Raw genomic sequence first — 18,019 nt, 5'->3', positions numbered from 1 at the left:
GCACCCTGGTATTTCAGTTTTGGGTGGATACCATCAGTGAACCCTCCACTTAGACCCTCAGCAGCATCTTTTAGAGTTGTTTCTTCGTGTACAGCAGTTAACGTTGGCTCAAAGAGGACTCTAAGCAGCCAGCTCATCTTTCTTCCAGCCCTTTCTCAACACAAATTAGTTACCACCACACCCAAAGTGCCTATCTGGTAGCTACGCCAGGTAGTAGCCTTTCTTTTTTTTAGGGAGTAAGGGACTCCAGAAGTTGGGTAACACAACTGCCTTCTCACTTCCTTTCTACACAGGCAGATGCAGCTGTTTGTGGTTTTTCTCCCCTCCCCAGTGCATTAACCCACAAACCCCGGGCAAACGCACCTGGTAGGCGTTTCTGAGACTGAGCAACCAGCACTGACCAGGTTCACTGCACTGCCTGAGAAAGGGCACCTGATGGTCCTTCAAAATAGCATTTGAAAATGACAAAGGCAAATAACCCTTCCTCCAGCTACAAGTGGAGGTCTCCTCTAATTTCATCCAGTTCTGTAGGTTTTAGCGGAATCTGTTCCCTAATGGATCCAAACAGATTGGACATCTAGAGATCTACAAGTTCTCTTAACTTTTCTGTATTATATATATATACTGCTATTCTGAGTTGCCTGTGGACAATGCCTTCCTGCTAATAATTAAATATATGAATGAAAAAGAAATGTTCTTTCTTGATGCAGAGGACACTGAAGGTTTCCCAGAGTTTGAGGCAGCCCAGGGAAGCCCCAGCAAAAGAAATCCATGTGTGGGATGGCAGCCTGACCTGGAGGGACGGTTCAGAAGGTGGTGGCTGGCAGCTGCTGCAACATCAGCTTGGATATGGCTTCATCTCACAGAGCTTTGCCTTTGGTTCAGGGACGACTCCTGTTCATAAACCGTGAGTGGCACAGCATTGGAAGGATACTGCTTTGAGCATTAAAAGGTGTTTAGTTATTGCCATTGACTGTGCAGGACTCGGCACAAGAATAATTTTTCTGCATTGCTGTAATGTTCCAAGAACTGTGTAATCTAGTGCCCTGGTAAGATGGTGAGGAGGCCAGTGTCGTGGTTGCATTTCTGATACTGTTGCTGTGGTTCCCTCATACGTGAACACGCGAGGAGGAGGGATTCAAACCTCACGTGTCTCCTCTGAAGGGGTGAGATCCCCAGTGCCAGCACTACATGTACAAGGTCCTCTCCAAAACGCCTGTGGTGGGTAGGTCAGGGGTGTGTGCTCCTCCCGGGCTGCCTCGTGGGATGGAAGGGATCAAGGCTGTGAGGAGCAAGGGAGAAGATGCTGCTTTGATTTTTCTGCAGGTGTTCTTCTGGGACACCACTGCAAAATTCAGCATCTGATAGAGCTTTTACTCGGTCAGCCAGGGTCAACACACCTGCCTTATCCTTCATCTCACTTTCCCTGGGCATAAAGGGAGGGAATGATTTTTCCATCCCTTGAAGTGGCTTTCATTAATTAATATTTGGAAAATTATTAAATATTAAGAATAATTGCAAGAAATATTTTTATTTAATGTTTAGTTTTATCCTTGAAGGAAATAATCTCTTGTGGCTGTTTCTTTGCTCTCTTGAATATTAACACAATTGTGTTTCTAAATGTCTTTCTATATATATCTATATAGTTTGTTACATATTAAGATGTATATATGCCAATGTACCTGAAGAAGTATTCAGCTGAAGCTCATTAAATGAGATCAGGTAGCTGATAATTACAAATATTCCATTAATTTAAATACATGCACTTGCTGAAAAATTTTCATTAACCAGCTGATTGAAGTTCCATGGGACCTTCTCTACTCTTCACTAGTTTAAGGACTTCTGTGTTATTTGCAAATTTTGCCACTTTAGAATGCTTTCCTCCAGGCCATTAGTTCAAAAGTCCCATCTGGAGGCTTTGCAGTCTTAACTCATCCTAGCTATCCATGTTTTACCAGTAATTTTTATTGTTTTCTGCTTTATGCTACGGTTTGTAACAGCGTGTAGGGCTCTGGTCGTGGAGCACATCACGTCTCTGCCACGTGCTGAACATACGTGGGGCGCAGGAGGATGGCTCTGCCCATCAGCCACTCCTCTGCAGATTGCTGTGGCTTTGAGGGTTTTTTCCATTTCTTTGTTGGTTTCTGATTCAAGACAACAACATTTTTCTTCTTCCTCTGCCAGTGGGTAGCATCTTCCACAGTCCGCTGAGAGCGCTTTCTGTCTCAGCCTTTTTCAAAACCAAGTACATTTTGCGAACTGATTCTTTTCTCCTTTTCCTCTGTTTCTTTGACAAAGTTAGAAATTTATTCCTCCATCTGACCTTTCTACCTACTATTTCGCTGAAGGTCAGTGACTGGAAAAGCAATGTCTTAAGGTGTATCAGAGAGGTGCTTTCTAAGAATGGTTATAAACATTTATCGCCATGTAAAATCAATAGTTTATACCCTAAGACCAGATCCATTTGCTTCAGCGGGACTCCAGGCACGTCAATACGAGAAATGTGACACGTAAATCCGCTTTGGGAAGGGCTTTCCTTTTGGAAAACCGCTGAAGACATAAGCAGCTACAGGCAATGTGGTACCTCTAAAGATGGGAGTGACACAAAGCCCTTGATTTTGCTGTGCTCTCCAACTCTGTAGAAGTCTGAATATGCATCTCAAATTTATGAATTGGGCTCCAATCAGTAGTAATTGCAGTAATTTTAGTCCAACAGTAGTAATTGCTAGGTTAGAGTACCCAAAACGGTAAATCTCCTTTTACCATCAGATGCTGAACACGCAGAGGCTTGACGAGTGACTCAGTGTAATAAAGACAATGACGTGTATTGACTCATGGAGCTGTATCAAGGAACTACGCTTCCTTCTTCTGGTATCTAATTTTATCAGCAGAGGCGCCAAGCCAGGCATTCTGATGACAGATGTTAACAGGAATAAAAGAAATTACAAAGCTTATTTTTCAGCATGATTTCTCATAATTATTTTTTTTTTTAAATCCATGTTTTGATCTCCCCCAGCACAGCAGGGATGTCCGAGCAGAGTTGTATGACGGCTGTAACCTCACTGTGGTTTGGGTGAGTATGCTGTGAGAAACAAGAACCAACAAACTTAAAGGAAAAATAAAGCAAAAGTTAATCATATATTAGAAGTTGCTCCTATGTATGCTAACTGGAGTGCTCAGTAGAACATATTTACTATTTATGATATCTTTTTTCCAAAGTAATTTGCCAGTGTTCAAAAATTAATCCTCACGTCACTCATGTGGGTTGAATATAAATTTCTTTTCAGTGAAGCAAAAGTACAAACGTCACTGTAGAGCGACTCATCAGAAATGTTTTGAGTTTATTGTGTCTCTCCAAACCTGGTAGCGCTGGAGGCTTCAGTTTGGGTGCTTTGGAGGATGATGACCAAGGCAGGGTTGTGCCTGTTCACCCAGAGCGCTGGAGGCTCAAGTCAGCCACCTGTCATCATATACTGACCATAAAAGACCCACTTTAAAAACAGGATCTTCCATTAAAAAATAACTTCCATTTCTAAACAAGCTTTATGTACACAGTCTTATCTAGAGCACCTTATACTGCCTCCGCTTTGAGATAACAGAGAAAGAAACCGTAGCCAGGACCACATCCCAGGGGATGAAACAAGCGCCCTAGTCACAGGTGGTGCCCGCTCAAGGAGGATCTACTGGGCATCAAACAGGATCCAGAGCTCATAAACGTGCGGGATGGATGGTTTGTGCATCCCCAGAGGTATGGCTGAAATATCTCTCCATTCTTCTGGCGCTTACACCAACCCACTGATGTTACAGCCAAAAGTTATTTCAGGCAGCCTTCAATCGGATCCGTCTCATTCACACATGGAGGAAACCCAGGGTTTTGTTGATTGTTTTACGCCTTTTCATTTTAATGTAGTTATTTCAAAGTCGGAGATTGCTGTTTTGCTGAAAGCTTCTGCAGGTCCTAGAACCAGGGATATACTTCCAAGCAAAGAAAGGTTGTCACATAGATCTTTAAGTGGAAATATTCCTTAAAAATCAGCCTGGATGGTGGATGTTTATTACTTCTTCCCAGTTCTTTCCCCCACGACACAATAAAATGTTGTTTTATTTTTAAATATATTCTTAAAATTATTTAATTTTTATATATTTTAATAAATCATAAATATATATCAATATATATAGATTATATAAAATATAGATTTTTTAAAAAGGAGACCCAGTTCTACCCTTTGCTTGAGCTATTTCAAATGTTCACTAGAACTGGGAAAAAATTCATGCAGAATAGATTCATTATATCTGAACTAAGCATCACACTGACTAAATGTAACTAAACGTGAACAAGTGCTGCATCTTAACCCTGGGTTTCCTCTCTCTCCTGCTCCTACCACCCAAAGCATTCTTGGCCCTTCCCTGTTCCTGTCCTGATGTTTGCAGAGGGCAGCATAAAACTGAGATACCGTTTCAAAGTTGAGTCAGTCTTCCCAAAGAATTTTATGTTTCTTGAAGATAACATTGTTATTTGGATAAAAGGTATATCCACTTTGCAGGGCATCTTGCTGGTATAAGAGAAAAGGTGCTTTCCTTTTTTTCTAGAGGGTGAGACACACGCCTGGTTTGCAGTGCCTCATGTGCCCTCCGCCAGCAGCAACAGCTGTGAAATGCCTACGTTGCGTTATTGATTTAGCGATATGACCTGCTTGCCATCGCAAACTTCACGTAGCGCTTTGTACACATGAAAAGCAACTAGTTACGGCTCAGTTTCCGTCGTTTGCAGAGGTTGAGAGCTCTTTAGTGTAAAAGAAAGCCAGACCCTGAGCCAGCTGGTGGGTTTGAGTACATGAAATCATTGATCAGCATAAATAATACAAGTTCAGTAAGCAAGTGTGTGAGGATAAAAAAATTTAATAATTAATATCCTAAAACCAGAGTAAGATACTCCCCCTTCCCCTTCTCGAGCAGGAAGATGATAGCAGAATATGTGGAATTGTGGTGGGATGACGCTGGCTGGATGCCAGGTGCCCACCGGAGCCGCTCTGTCACTGCCCTCCCCAGCTGCACGGGGGAGAGAAAATGTAACCAAAGGCTCGTGGGTCGGGATAAGGACAGGGAGATCCCTCTGCAGTTACTGTCACGGGCAGAGCAGACTCTGCTCGGGGAAATTAGTTTATTACCAATCAGACCAGAGTAGGGTAATGAGAAAAAAACCCCAAACCTTAAAACATTTTCCCCACTCCCTTCTCCCCAGGCTTAACTTCACTCCCAGTTTCTCTACCTCCTCCTTGCCAGCAGTGCAGGGGGACAGGCAATGGGGGCTACACACAGATTTTTTTTCACCCTTCGTAAATATGTCACCCCAGAGGTGCTGCCACTGTCGCTGATGGGCTCAGCCTTGGCCAGCAGTGGGTGCATCTCGGAGCCGGCAGGCATGGGCTCAGTTGGACGTGAGGGAAGCTTCTGGCATCTTCTCAAGGAAGCCATCCCTGTAGCCCCTCTGCTACCAAAACCTTGCCATGCAAACCCACTGCAGAAATAAAAGGCACTTTATTTACCTGGAAGTTTTGTAGAGAATGAAGCTTCAGAAAGGTGTTTGCTGGTGACAGACTTGTCTTTAAGAGGAATCTTATGACCTGCAACAGAGCACAAGGAACTGACAGTGCCCCTGGTGAAGGGTTTTCAATTAAGACTAAGTTTGATAGAAACAAGAATTTTGGTAGGTTATGCCACTGGCTGAATGTTCCCAGGCCACCCTTGGTACCTCCCTGTTCCGTGATCAAATGACATGTTCTTCCGCATGTGATGGAGGAAGAAAATAGATTAAACTGTTCAAAGATTTGTGGTATGATGTCCTGAGCCGCTGGTGACTGCTGCTGCTCCAGCCTCTTTGCCAGCTGCTGCTGTTTTCCTGCAGATCCCATGCTGGAGTCTATATGCCTCAGTGATAACTCCAGCGTTATGCCCAGATATAACTGATTTTGCTTCATTTTCAGAATAGTTCTCTCTCCTGAGGAAGAATTCATTGCCATAGATACATCCGGGAAGAGGGAAAGAAGATAACTATACAATTCTAGAGTTGCTGCCCTTGTGTGTTTGGTTGCTTGATAGTTTCCATAAAACATAAGTTGTTCAAAATATACTGAACTATAACTACCTAATTATAAGATTTTTTTATTTCCTAAATGCACAGCTTTAACAAATTGTGTTCAAGCTCATGCCAAGGCAAAATATTTGATTTCATACTTTCTAGTAGCAGGCACACATACGGTCTATATATCTTGGCAAGATTGCCATCAGGGAAGGGTTTGTTTTTTATCACATAGTCTGGGACTTCACAGAAAAACTAGTATGTTTAGTTTTGTTAAACCATTTAAGGTACATGAGCTTTTCATTGAGAACATCAGCATGGAAAATTAATTTCTCCCTGGCTGAATGCCTAAAGCTACAGTCACTGATTTGGTCATATTTACTCAAGGATTAGATCAGAAATATAGGTACCTAGTACTTTTCTAGCAGTAGAAACACGCTCATGTTTCATGAGATAAGATTAAATTCTGTCTACAAAAAGAGCAGTTTTTCTTATTGAGAACGATGATTCCAAAATCTCTGATAGCTAAAGCAGCTTAGAGCAAACTGAAATGGGAAGGACACAGTTACTGCTCCTAAACCAGAAGCCTCTGTTTGCTCCTCTGTTTGGGAATGATTTGGACACATCAGGAAAATGACAGAAAAGCTGATGAAATTATGCTACAGGCATCCAAAAATCCTACTACAGCCCTTGTTCCTATGTTGTGAGTGGCAGTGGTAATAAATTTGTTGAACACATTGCTTAACATGCATGACATTTTGTTGTCTCTCTCCAACAAACAGGAATTAAACAGGTCACTCAGGGTGAGGCAGAAAAAGCTAATGTGACTAAATTGTTGTCTACCCAAATTAGTTATATTTAATCACTGTTATCTGCGGTCCTCTCATTTTTTGTCTCTCTTCAGAAATACAGTTATACCCGTTTCCAAAGAGTTCCTAGGCAACTCTCTGTGTTGAGGGGATGATGGCATGCTTCTCTGCTAGCTTTGGTCTCCTTGATGATTTCATCTTGTTTGAAGATTTGTCTTTTCTTGGGTTTTTTGACATTATTATTTCCCATTTCCTCTTTCTTTTCCTGTCTTCTTTGTCTACAGGTGCTCTCGCTTCCCTCTCCTTGTTTTCTAGGGAAATGTCCCACCATGTTCTGTCTTTGGCCTTCTCACCAAATAGTCAAATGCTTCCAGAGCACCTGGTGAAGCTCTGGCCTCCTGAACATCATTCTTTACTCTCTAGGTTATGGCATGATCCCTCGTTTTAAAGTGCGTGACTTTATATTTGACTTTGATAAAATGTCCAGCTCACCAAGGACTTAGCATCCTCTAAAATATTTACCACTCTGATGATCTTTGCCTTATTCACGAGTATAGCTATCAACAAAAAGCTGTAAGTGTTGACAGCCCCTTCTGAGAGGTCCTCTCACTGCAGACCTGTTGCTCTCTGGCGTGTAACATCTCGTGGTGCAGAGCACGGTGTGCCCTGTTGTCCCCAGCTCTCACAGCAAAGCCCTGGTGGGGTCTCCTAGCCGGGGTAATTTACAGTTAAGTAATTTAAATTACTTATTTTTTAAAAAAATTACAAAAAAAAATACAATTAAATTAAGTAAATAAGAGCAATTAAGCTGCTCTCATGCTCTCAAATTTTGTGGGTGAACGCTTGGCCACCAGTCGGCTGACAGATGAAGAACAAGAGACCTGGCCAGGCACCATCTCTTCTGCAATACAGCCTAGGTCCTGCAGCAGGCACACATGGATTGCTGGACTCCGGTGTCCTTGTTTTAGATTGCTTCTCCCTTTGTCTGTATGGATAAGCACCCTGGCTCCCCCAGACCATGTGCATGCCTTCATGCCTTTCTGCCTCTCATGTTTCTTCTCTTCCTCACACAAATTCTTGTGCCCTACAGCAGACCGTGCCTGCTTACCTTTCTTCTTGTCTTACCCTGCTGCTCCCACCTTATCTATTTGACAAATGATTTTCCTGAACTGTCTCCAAACTGTCTTCCTACCAGTGCTGTGCTGTTCTTCTGGTGACGTGTAGTAAAGTCCTGTCTGAAGACCTATGCCCTCTGTGAGCCTAAGGGAACCACGACCTGCAGGTTATTTTTCTGTGTGTCTTGGATGGATTTGTCATGTACGCGAAATACAAAGGGGGTTGAACGTTAGCCTGATTTAGAAAGAAACACAATGAGTATTTAACATTTTTTTTTATATTTCTTTCGTTTACCACATGATATCTAGAGAATTAATTTAATAATCCATAGAATAGATAGTGTAATATAGCAATTTCTCAATTAATAAGCTTCCACAGCAAAAGAAGGGATATGCTGAGAGGTACGGGCATAAAGGTTAAGGCAAAGCAGCAAGATGAAGAGCTAAATATAAAGAAAGAAGCTGTTGGCTTGGTGAGAGCTAGAAAGAAAGAAGTCCTTGCACCAGAAGTGCAAAATTGTAGATCGTAGGGACAGATGAGCCAAGTTTGAAGGGAGTGAAGTGAACATAAAGAAGGCATTTGTGTTTAAATCCTAATCAGATAACTCCCATTTAGAAGGCTGGCTATTTGCTTTATTCTTGAATCTCCGTACATTCCTCTCTGCTTCTGTGAAACCATAAATACTGCATTTGACATCAGCTGTTACAGGGAAAAGTAGTTCATTAGCTCTCCAAAACATCCAAATTAGATTGTGACGTACTGAAAGTATAAAACAAATATTAAGTAATGGCAGCCCTGTCAGTTAGAATTACAGTTCGCCATAGTGTTGGGTCTTCTTTTCAAAAGAGAGGTGGTGTCACAGTTCAGAAGAGAAAAATGATGGGGAAAAAATTGCTCTTATTGGTCCCCTAAATTGCAGCTGGCTTTGCAAAAGCAACATCAGAGTCCAGCTTTTCTTTGGGTGGATATTCGAGTGTGCTGGTTATGAGCCACCAGAAGGGTACAGGGCAGATTAGGGAGAAAATGCTGATTAAAAAATAATTAAAAACAGTTTTCTTGCTGTACAGCATGTGGAGTTGGCCAGCAACTCCAGACAGAGTGAGTAACTCTGTCTATGCAAGTGTTTTTTGCTTTCTTTTTTTGTAGGCTTCATTCACTTTCTGGATATCTCAGGACATTTTAAAGTTCTGCTTGTGCCTGCAGGCCCTGTTTCTTGAGCTTCAGGTCGGTTTTATTTAGAGTATGTGGAGAAATCACAGGGGCTCTGTAATGTGTCAAGTATCACAATGGACCAGCATTCGTACTGGCAGATAAAAGCAGCTGCAGGTTACTTAAGAGGGTGTGTACAGTGTAATGGAAGAGAATTCAACCATGGAAAAAAATAGCCTCCAGTATTCCATCATTAAGAGGAACACATTAAAGCAGCTGCAGAATTAATAGACAGGAAATTCTTTCTTTATGATCCATGAAATCTTCAATCTATATTATCCTATTCTTCCTAACAACTTCTAATTGCATAACTGAATTTCCCTGTTTATTAATTTTGCAGCGTAGCGACTTAACAATTGAGAGCAAATTGCCTGAAAGCAAAATGCTGTTTCATTTGACTGAACCGTAAGAATCGGAGGACCATGGAGCCAGTAGCATTTCCAGCAATTATATTGTCCTTTCCTGCAGCCACTGAAGAGAGCAACTGTTGAAATGGGGGTTTGTGGCCACGGTGGTCCGAGTCCCACGGAGACAGTGGCTGGCTGACACAAGGAGCATTCCAGAAAGAAGAGCGCTCCCTTGCCATGGGATTGCTCTTTCCTTACTGCTGTGCCATTTTCTAGGCTGTCAAACTCATAACGTTTTGTGGGTGGCAAAATGATGTCATTTTATTCAACAGCTTGTAGTAATTTCCACTCCTAACCCTTCATGAGAGGTACAAATTACCGAAGAAAAAGAGCTATAAGCTTACAGATGGCCGTATCACTTTTCCATTGAGATCAAAATATCCTTCTTTCTAGCTGAATGACAATTGTGCTGTCACTAAAATTACATAATGCTACGTCCCCTGAGGGGTTATAGTTTGGGATTCAAAGGACAGCAGTCAAAATACAACTTGCTCTATTCTGAGCTTTAAAAGTCTCTCAGGGGGTCATACATATGAGTTGTTTGGGGTTTTTTCTAGTGCATTATAGGTAGAGTTAACAGTTGAATGTAAATGAGGAAACTACATTTACACGGCAAGCTGATACAGTCGAGATACAGACGACACACTAAAATAATTAGCGTTTGCCATAAATCATGGGGACCAAAATCAAGGCTAACACAAATAGCGGTGCTATGCTGACTCAGTGAGTTTGGTAACCTACAGTAAAACTGGCTTTTCCCTTAATTTTGTGTACTATCACACCATGCAACGTGTAGTGAAAGCTCCTCTGATTTTTCAGGTTTTGTCTGACGTCTCAAACTCAGCTGTGCTCTGACAGCTTCCACCGTACACAGGCTCCGAGTGCCTGCCAATTACTATGAACAAGCATTAAATCAAAGATTCTCAGTGCAGTCTGTGTGTCTGGTTGGAAGGGAAAAACTCATGTAGTTTTAGAAGATTTCCACAAACAAGAAAAGAGGAGAAAAGTTGGAAAAAGTATCTTGGTTTGGGTAAGTGTTGTGGTTTAACCCCCGTGGGAAGCTGAGCCCCACACAGCTTCTTGCCCACTCCTCCCCCGTGGGATGGGGGAGAAAATCAGAAGGGTAAAAGTGAGAAAACTCACAGGTTGAAGTAAAGACAGTTTAACAGGTAAAGCAAAAGATGTGTGCACAAGCAAAGCAAACCAAGGAATTCACTCACTGCTTGCCAGCAGCAGGTGGACGTGCAGCCATCTCCAGGAAAGCAGGGCTCCATTATGAGGAGTGATGGCTCCTCGGAAAGACAAATGCCATCACTCTGAATGATTCCTCTTCTTCTTTTTCCCAGCTTTTACTGATGAGTGTGACATCATACGGTGTATCGTATCCCTCTGGTCAGTCAGGGTCAGGTGTCCCAGCTGTGTCTCCTCCCAGCCTTTTGTGCACCCCCTGCCTGCTCACTGGCAGGGCAGTGTGGGAAGCAGAAAGGGCCTTGATGCTGTGTAAGCACTGCTTAGGAACAGTTAAAACACCCCTGCGTTATCATCACTGTTTTGGTCACAAATCCAAAACACAGCACCATAGGAGCTATTGTCATAGAATCATGGAATGGTTTGGTTTGGAAGGGACCTTAAAGATCATCCAGTTCCACACCCTCTGCCATGGGCAGGGACGCCTTCCACTAGACCAGGTTGCCCAAAGCCCCATCCAGCCTGGCCCTGAACACTGCCAGGGATGGGGCATCCACAGCTTCTCCGGGCAACCTGTTCCACTGCCTCACTGCCCTCATAGTGAAGAATTTCTTCCTCATATCTAATCTAAATCTATCTTCCTTCAGTTAAAGCCATTACCCCTTGTCCTATCACTATATGCCCTTGGAAAAAGTCCCTCTCCAGCTTTCTTGTAGGCCCCCTTTAGGAGCTGGCAGGCTGCTATAGGGTCTTCCCAGAGTCTTCTCTTCTCCAGGCTGAACAACTCCAACTCTCTCAGCCTGTCTTCATAGGAGAGGTGCTCCAGCCCTCTGATCATCTTTGTGGTCCTCCTCTGGACTTGTTCCAACAGGTCTATGTCCTTCTTATGCTGGGGTCCCCAGAGCTGAATGATGTACTCCAGGTGGGGTCTCATGAGAGCGGAGTAGAGGGTGAAAATCACCCCCATCGACCTTTTGATGCAGCCCAGGATATGGTTGGCTTTCTGGGCTACAAACACAGATTGCCAGGTCATGTTGAGCTTCTCATCAACCAACACCCCCAAGTCCTTCTCCTTATGGCTCCTCTCAATCCATTCTCCGCCCTACCTGTATTTGTGCTTGGGATTGCCACAACCAATGTGCAGGACCTTGCACTTGCCCTTGTTAAACTTCATGAGGTTCACACAGGCCCACCTCTCAAGCCTGCAGAGTCCCTCTGGATGGCATCTCCTCCCTCCAGCGCGTCAACCGTACCACATAGCTTGGTGTTGTTGGTAAACTTGCTGAGGGTGCCCTCAAGCCCATGTCACCAACAAAGGTGTTAAACAGCAGCGGCCCCAGTGCTGCCTTCTCAGGAATGCCACTCATCACTGGTCTCCACTTGGACATTGAGCTGTTGACCTGAACTCTTTGAGTGAAACCATCCAGCCAATTCCTTATCCACCAAGTGGTCCATCTGTCAAATCCATGTCTTTCCAGTTTAGAGACAAAGATGTCATACAGGACAGTGTTAAATGCTTTGCACAGATCCAGGTAGATGATGTCACTTGCTCTTCCCTTATCCATCAGTGCTGTAACCCCATTGTACGAGGACAACAAGTTGGTCAGGCACATTTTGCCCCTAGTGAAGCCATGCTGGCTGTCATTAATCACCTCCTTATTTTCCATGCGCTTTAGCAGTTTCCAGGAGGATCTGCTTCATGATCTTGCTGGGCAAATAGGTGAGACTGACTGGCCTGTACTTCTTCAGGTCTTCCTTTTCCCTCTTTTTAAAAATGGGGATTATGATTCCCCTTTTCCAGTCAGTCGAACTTCACCAGACTGGCACGACTTCTCAAACAGAGAAGCTTTTCTTGTTGCCCTTGACGTCCCTGGCCAGATTTAATTCTATCAGGGCTTTAGCTTTAGCTAAAGCTTTAGCTTTCCTAACCTGGTCCCTGGCTGCTCAGACAATTCCTCTGTGTTCCTCCCAGGCTACCTGTCCTTGCTTCCACCCTGTGGGCTCCCTTATTGTGCTTGAGTTTGTCCAGGAGTTCCTTGTTCACCCACACAGGCCTCCTGGTGTTCTTGCCTGACTTTGCCTTTGTTGGTCCACATAGCTGCTGAGCATGGAAGAGGTGATCCTTGGGTATTAAACAGATTTCTTGGGTCCCTCTTCCCTCCAGGGCTTTATCCCATTGATACTCTATCAAGCAGACCCCTGGAGACGCCAAAGTCTGCCCTCCTGAAGCCCAGGGTAGTGAGCCTGCTGTGCACCCTCCTTGCTGCCCTAAGGATCTTGAACTCCACCATTTTGTGGTCACTGCAGCCAAGGCTGCCCTTGAGCTTCACATTCCCCACCAGCCCCTCCTTGCTGGTGAGAACAAGGTCCAGCACAGCACTTCTCCTCGTTGGCTCTTCCATCACTTGGGGAAGGAAGTTATCATCAACGCATTCCAGGAACCTCCTGGTTTGCTTATGCCCCGCTGTGTTGTACACCAACAGATACTGGGGTGGTTGAAGTCCCCCATGAGGACCAGGGCTTCTGAATGTGAGGCTGCTCGTATCTGTCTATAGAGGGCCTAATCTGCTTGGTCTTCTTGGTCAGGTGGCCTGTAGCTGACCTCCACTATAATGTCACCTGTCCCTGCCCTCCCTTTAATCCTGACCCATAAGCTCTCGGCCAGCTCCTCACCCGTCCCCAGGCAGAGCTCCATGCACTCCAGCTGGTCATTGGCACAGAGGGTGAGACCCCCTCCTTGTCTCCCCTGTCTGTCCTTCCTAAAGAGCCCGTATGAAGAACATTAACTCCATCTCAGCCAAAAACAGTGCAACAGTCAATTATGTAGTCATGTGTCTGTTTGAAGTAACGGAACAGAGCAGAGCAATTTTTATGAGAGCCATAGCAAACATTATTTTACTCCGTCTAAAACCAAGCATTGTGAAGAAGTGTGTACATGCCATTTTCACAAGATGAAAAAGCTTTAGTTAAAACATTTCTAAATGACAGAAGGCAGCAAAGTGCAATATGGTCAACGTAGGTCTTAAAACAGTAAACCTGGAGGGTCAGCTTTCCTGCTCAAATGACCGCCTTAGCTGGGCTGGATGATGTGTCTGGCATTTCTTCCCTGAGGGTCTTGGGCAGCTTCTTGTTTTCCCTCGCTGTTTCCAGATCTTAGCATCCTCTGCTGACACGTTTTCAGCTGCTCTTGTAAAACATGAACCAGAAATGGGAAGCTCTTAAGAAAACAAGCCTGGCTTTTAGCAAAGTCCTTGAAACAGAGGAAAATGTAAGTGAGGAATGGGAAGCTGAGAAAAATAGAGCAACAAAGCTGCTTCCGAGGGGTCGTTTTCCCCACCTGCAAATAGTCCTGTATTACCTGAGTAATATAGAAAAGAAAAAAAGTGTGGCACGGGGGTGTGTGGGGGGTGTGGGTCAGGCTTTGCTTTGCAGAGCACCTGTTTCTGGACTCTATCCAGCTGGGTAGTCACTCACTGTAGATCGCTTTGGTTTCCAGTAAGCAAACCGCATTTAAACCCACCCACACCCAACCCCGAATGCATACATAATATCACCTTTTCGCATCAGGACCACAGAAGCGAAGTAGTTGCCTGTGACATGAATGGAAAGGGAAACATCTGCAAAATACTCAAGCTGTTAGATAAGATACTAATCCCATTTTAGGGAGGCATGTAACGTCAGGGATAAGGCAACTAAAAAGTACAGGCGTGAAAATGCACGTGCTGCTCAGCGGCTGTAGGTGAATGGATGGGAGGGTGATTGATTGGTTTTATTTGCCAGTCTGGGTTGTGCAGAAGATTTGTGAGATGGTACTTGTGAATGAACGGGAGCTGTGGGCTTGTTTAGTTTAGCAGAACAAAAGCTGAGAAAGGATGCCACTGCTGCCTCTAAATACTGTCAGAGAGGAAAAGAGTATTTCAGCTAAAGGACAATGCTGGCACAGGAATGCCCTGGTATGAATGAGCTGTGGATAAATATAGGCTGACTATGAGAAAAGTTCATCATCCTAGGCAAGGAACTAACTTTCAGAGTGGTGTAGGCAAAAAAACCCTGTACTTTCTTTTAAATAGAGCTAAGGCAGTTTACAAATAGGGTTGTATGATGCTATTACCTGGCAGAACAAGGACCTGTGACCTCTGAGGTCCTTTCCAGTCCTGGGCTCTCTTGGTCCCACAAAACGTTTACACCAGGCCTATGCAAAGCACAGCCCCCCTGAGCACACACTGCCCGCCACAGACTTTCTTTGGCCAAGCAGAACGTGTGGATAAATAACTCGTTGGTGCATTTTCACCTCTGCAGGTCAAAGCACCCACCAGGAATGAGCTGGTGCCTCTTAGCCAGTGGGAGCTGATTGCCTGGGGAGTTCAGAGGTGGTGGGCTGGCTTTGGGGTATTGGGATTATTCCCCTGCAAAGATTTTGAGATTAATTGTGGTTCTATAACTGAGGTCAAGAGCATGGAGGACCTTGGGAGGTGGAGTACATGTACAGGGGCTGCAGGATTCAGTGGGAGCAGTGACTGCTGACATGCAGGGACGAGCCCCTCTTGCTGACGGTGCAGGTTAATTGCTGTGTATTGGCAATATTCTCTTGATTAGGTGGTTGGTTTAAATCAGTTGTTGCAAACATCAGCTACATCCTGATGGGCTTTGATGCTTTTTCCCCCAGATGTATGTTGCCACCCAGAATGAGCTGCTGTGAACTGCTGATCAGTGAGGAGCAATTCCAGTGAGCGTAAGCAGTCGCTGCCGGTGACTCTTTATCCCTGGCATCATCTGCCCCAGGTCCTGCCTGCTCAGCTGCTCCGTGGTGGTGCTCAGGTCCTTGCCCTGGGACAGACAGCTGGGAATTTCAGCTCCTGGGTGTCAGTTGCTGGCAGCTGGGAGAAACCCCTGCTGATGGGCAGGGACTGATGTTCCTTGGGAAAACATCTGGGGCACTGCAGGTAGAAGCTGGATGACTGGAGAAGCAGGAGGCCAGGCGATGCTGGCGCACTGCACTGGGGGCTAGTACAGGTGCAGAATAAGGGTAAGAGGATGACAAGGTGGAAAATGATAGCAAGAGCAAAGGAATAGGGACGCTGGTGACTGGCTGAAGTCTTCTGCATATCACCCCTTACCTGATGCACCTTCACCTTGTGCGATGGGACATAGGCATGGCTTGGGTTGTGTGAAACCTTTGCTGGTGTTCTTCCAAGCAGAGAGAGAAACAGCAGCTGCTGCCAGGCTACCTGCAAAGCTACTGACGGTTCCTCTCCCCATCCTTGCTGTGTTCCCGATGCAGCCAACAGAAACAGGAAGACGAGGGCTACAAAGAAAGTTTGTCAGCTCCAAAGGCAGAGGGAGCAGGGAGCTGGAGTGAGGTGGTGGACAGGGTAATTACATTTTAATCAAGATCCAAATCAGCAAGCAGGAAACACTCAGTATATAAGCAACGTTAATCTTACTAGCATTTTATGGAGAGGAAAGAGGTATTCTCAAAGGAAGTTTTATTCTTATCGGCAGTTCTGACCTAGCAGTGCTAGCTGCTAATTGATGAGAGCTTAGCTGAAATTTGTACCTGCTCATCTTGGGGATGTTGAACCATTATACTTGCATTTCTGCTGAAAGTGATGCTGTATTTCTGTCATTTTTATGCGGTCTGTGCCTTAGATGGAAGCCTTAAATTCACACATTTATCAAAAATGATTTCAAAATAACTTCTAATTAATCTATTTTAATTAAGGTAAGAGGAACATTAATTAAAAAGCCTATGTTTAAATGTGTTAGATGTACAGAAAAAAAAAAAGCAGGCTAAAAATACACTTGTGTGGGAAAGAAACCAGCTTGCTTAGCAAGAGGAGGTACTTTCTGTGGTTAGACAACTCACCTGGTTGTATCGGGACACGAATGAGTTGTTCTCACCCTCTCGGATACCACCTTTTTGTTTAAGGGGGTTTCTGGGTACTTTTTGATATGCAGAAGGGGGGAATGAATCTGTACTTGTCTTTTTTTTTTTTTCTTTTCTTTTTGAATTCACAATAAGTCAGTCAATGTGAAGAGCACAGATACAAACCTTGTTTAAAGAAAAGGCTACTGTTTTGTACTTGAGGTTACTGATTTGCGCTTAAATTCTGATTCTGGTGATTAGCTACTCTTCTGGACAATCTAGGTTTGTCTTTTTTTCTAAGTTGGTATTAAATGTAGTTTGAGTCTTTTGTAATATACATAGTAAGGATTTTTGGAAGCCTAGTTTTGAGGCATATAGCAAGTCAAAAACAATTCAAGATTTGCGCTGAAAAGCTATCTCTAATTTTTACTTTTACTTTATTTTCTTTAAATGATTTTTTTCAGTTCTCACAAAGGTATGCAAAGATACTGTAGCATAAAAGTGACCGGAGCAACCAGAAGCAGCGTTGGCTCTCCGTGCCAGCCGGCCCAGGCGATGTGGTGCGTGTTGCACGATGTGGGCACAGCAGCACCGCAAGCTCCATCCTGGTGTTAGTCCTGGGCAGGAGGTACAGAGAGGGAGAAGCGTTGGGAGAAGAGATGCTGAGGGGGTGGAGAAGCCTGGAGGAAACCGTGTGAAGGGAACTTCACGCCGGGGTCACCCTCGCATGCCCGTGTCTGCATCCACCCCCACATACCCGCTCATTCAGCCTGACACCATCATCACAACGCTCTGATTTTTTGCCCACTTCACCATCCCAAACCCAAGGGCTTGCTGTTAAAATCTGAACTGAAATTAATTAAAAAACTGCAGGAATGAGAGAAACATAACCCCTTCTCCTGTGTTGTATCAGCTTGCAGCTATCTCATACCCATGATCTTTCCGTCTTATCTACTATTCCCATTATCTACTGATTACTGTTAGGGCATCTATCACTGCAGTAATATATATTATTTGCATATATATATATATATATGCAGTAATATACTGCAGTAAGAGTATATATATTCCTATTATATAATATAGTGTATATAGATAATATAGTAGATATACTATGAATAGTATACTGCAGAAATAGTATATATTCCTATTCTATAACAGAATGTGTATGTATATGAAATATAGTATATATACTATGAATAGTATACTGCACTATTGGTATACATTCCTATTATATAATATAGTGTGTGTGTGTATATATATATATATATAAAATACAGTATATACATTATTAATGGCCCGCTGCAGTAACAGCGTATATCCCTGCAGTACCGGCACCGTTGCC

General features: G+C 43.9%; 1 long non-coding RNA gene across 5 annotated transcripts; it reads left to right on the top strand.

The window, feature by feature from the left end:
* The first annotated feature begins 268 nt into the window (after positions 1-268).
* LOC114012632 (uncharacterized) lies at positions 269-17,799 on the top strand. 5 transcript variants are annotated; one of them, XR_008746398.1, is made up of 5 exons: positions 269-591; positions 711-907; positions 3,017-3,073; positions 9,151-9,228; positions 10,440-12,553. It is a non-coding gene; the product is annotated as an uncharacterized LOC114012632 (long non-coding RNA). The 5 variants fall into 5 exon arrangements; XR_008746400.1 differs by lacking the exons at positions 9,151-9,228; positions 10,440-12,553 and adding exons at positions 3,556-3,748; positions 5,985-9,106; XR_008746396.1 differs by lacking the exons at positions 9,151-9,228; positions 10,440-12,553 and adding an exon at positions 17,139-17,799.
* Positions 17,800-18,019: the final 220 nt, after the last annotated feature.

The sequence above is a fragment of the Falco peregrinus genome, chromosome 3, assembly GCF_023634155.1.
Source record: "Falco peregrinus isolate bFalPer1 chromosome 3, bFalPer1.pri, whole genome shotgun sequence".
Taxonomy (NCBI): domain Eukaryota; kingdom Metazoa; phylum Chordata; class Aves; order Falconiformes; family Falconidae; genus Falco; species Falco peregrinus.
Note: the sequence above shows the minus strand (reverse complement) of the source record. Positions and strands in the feature narration are given on the sequence as shown.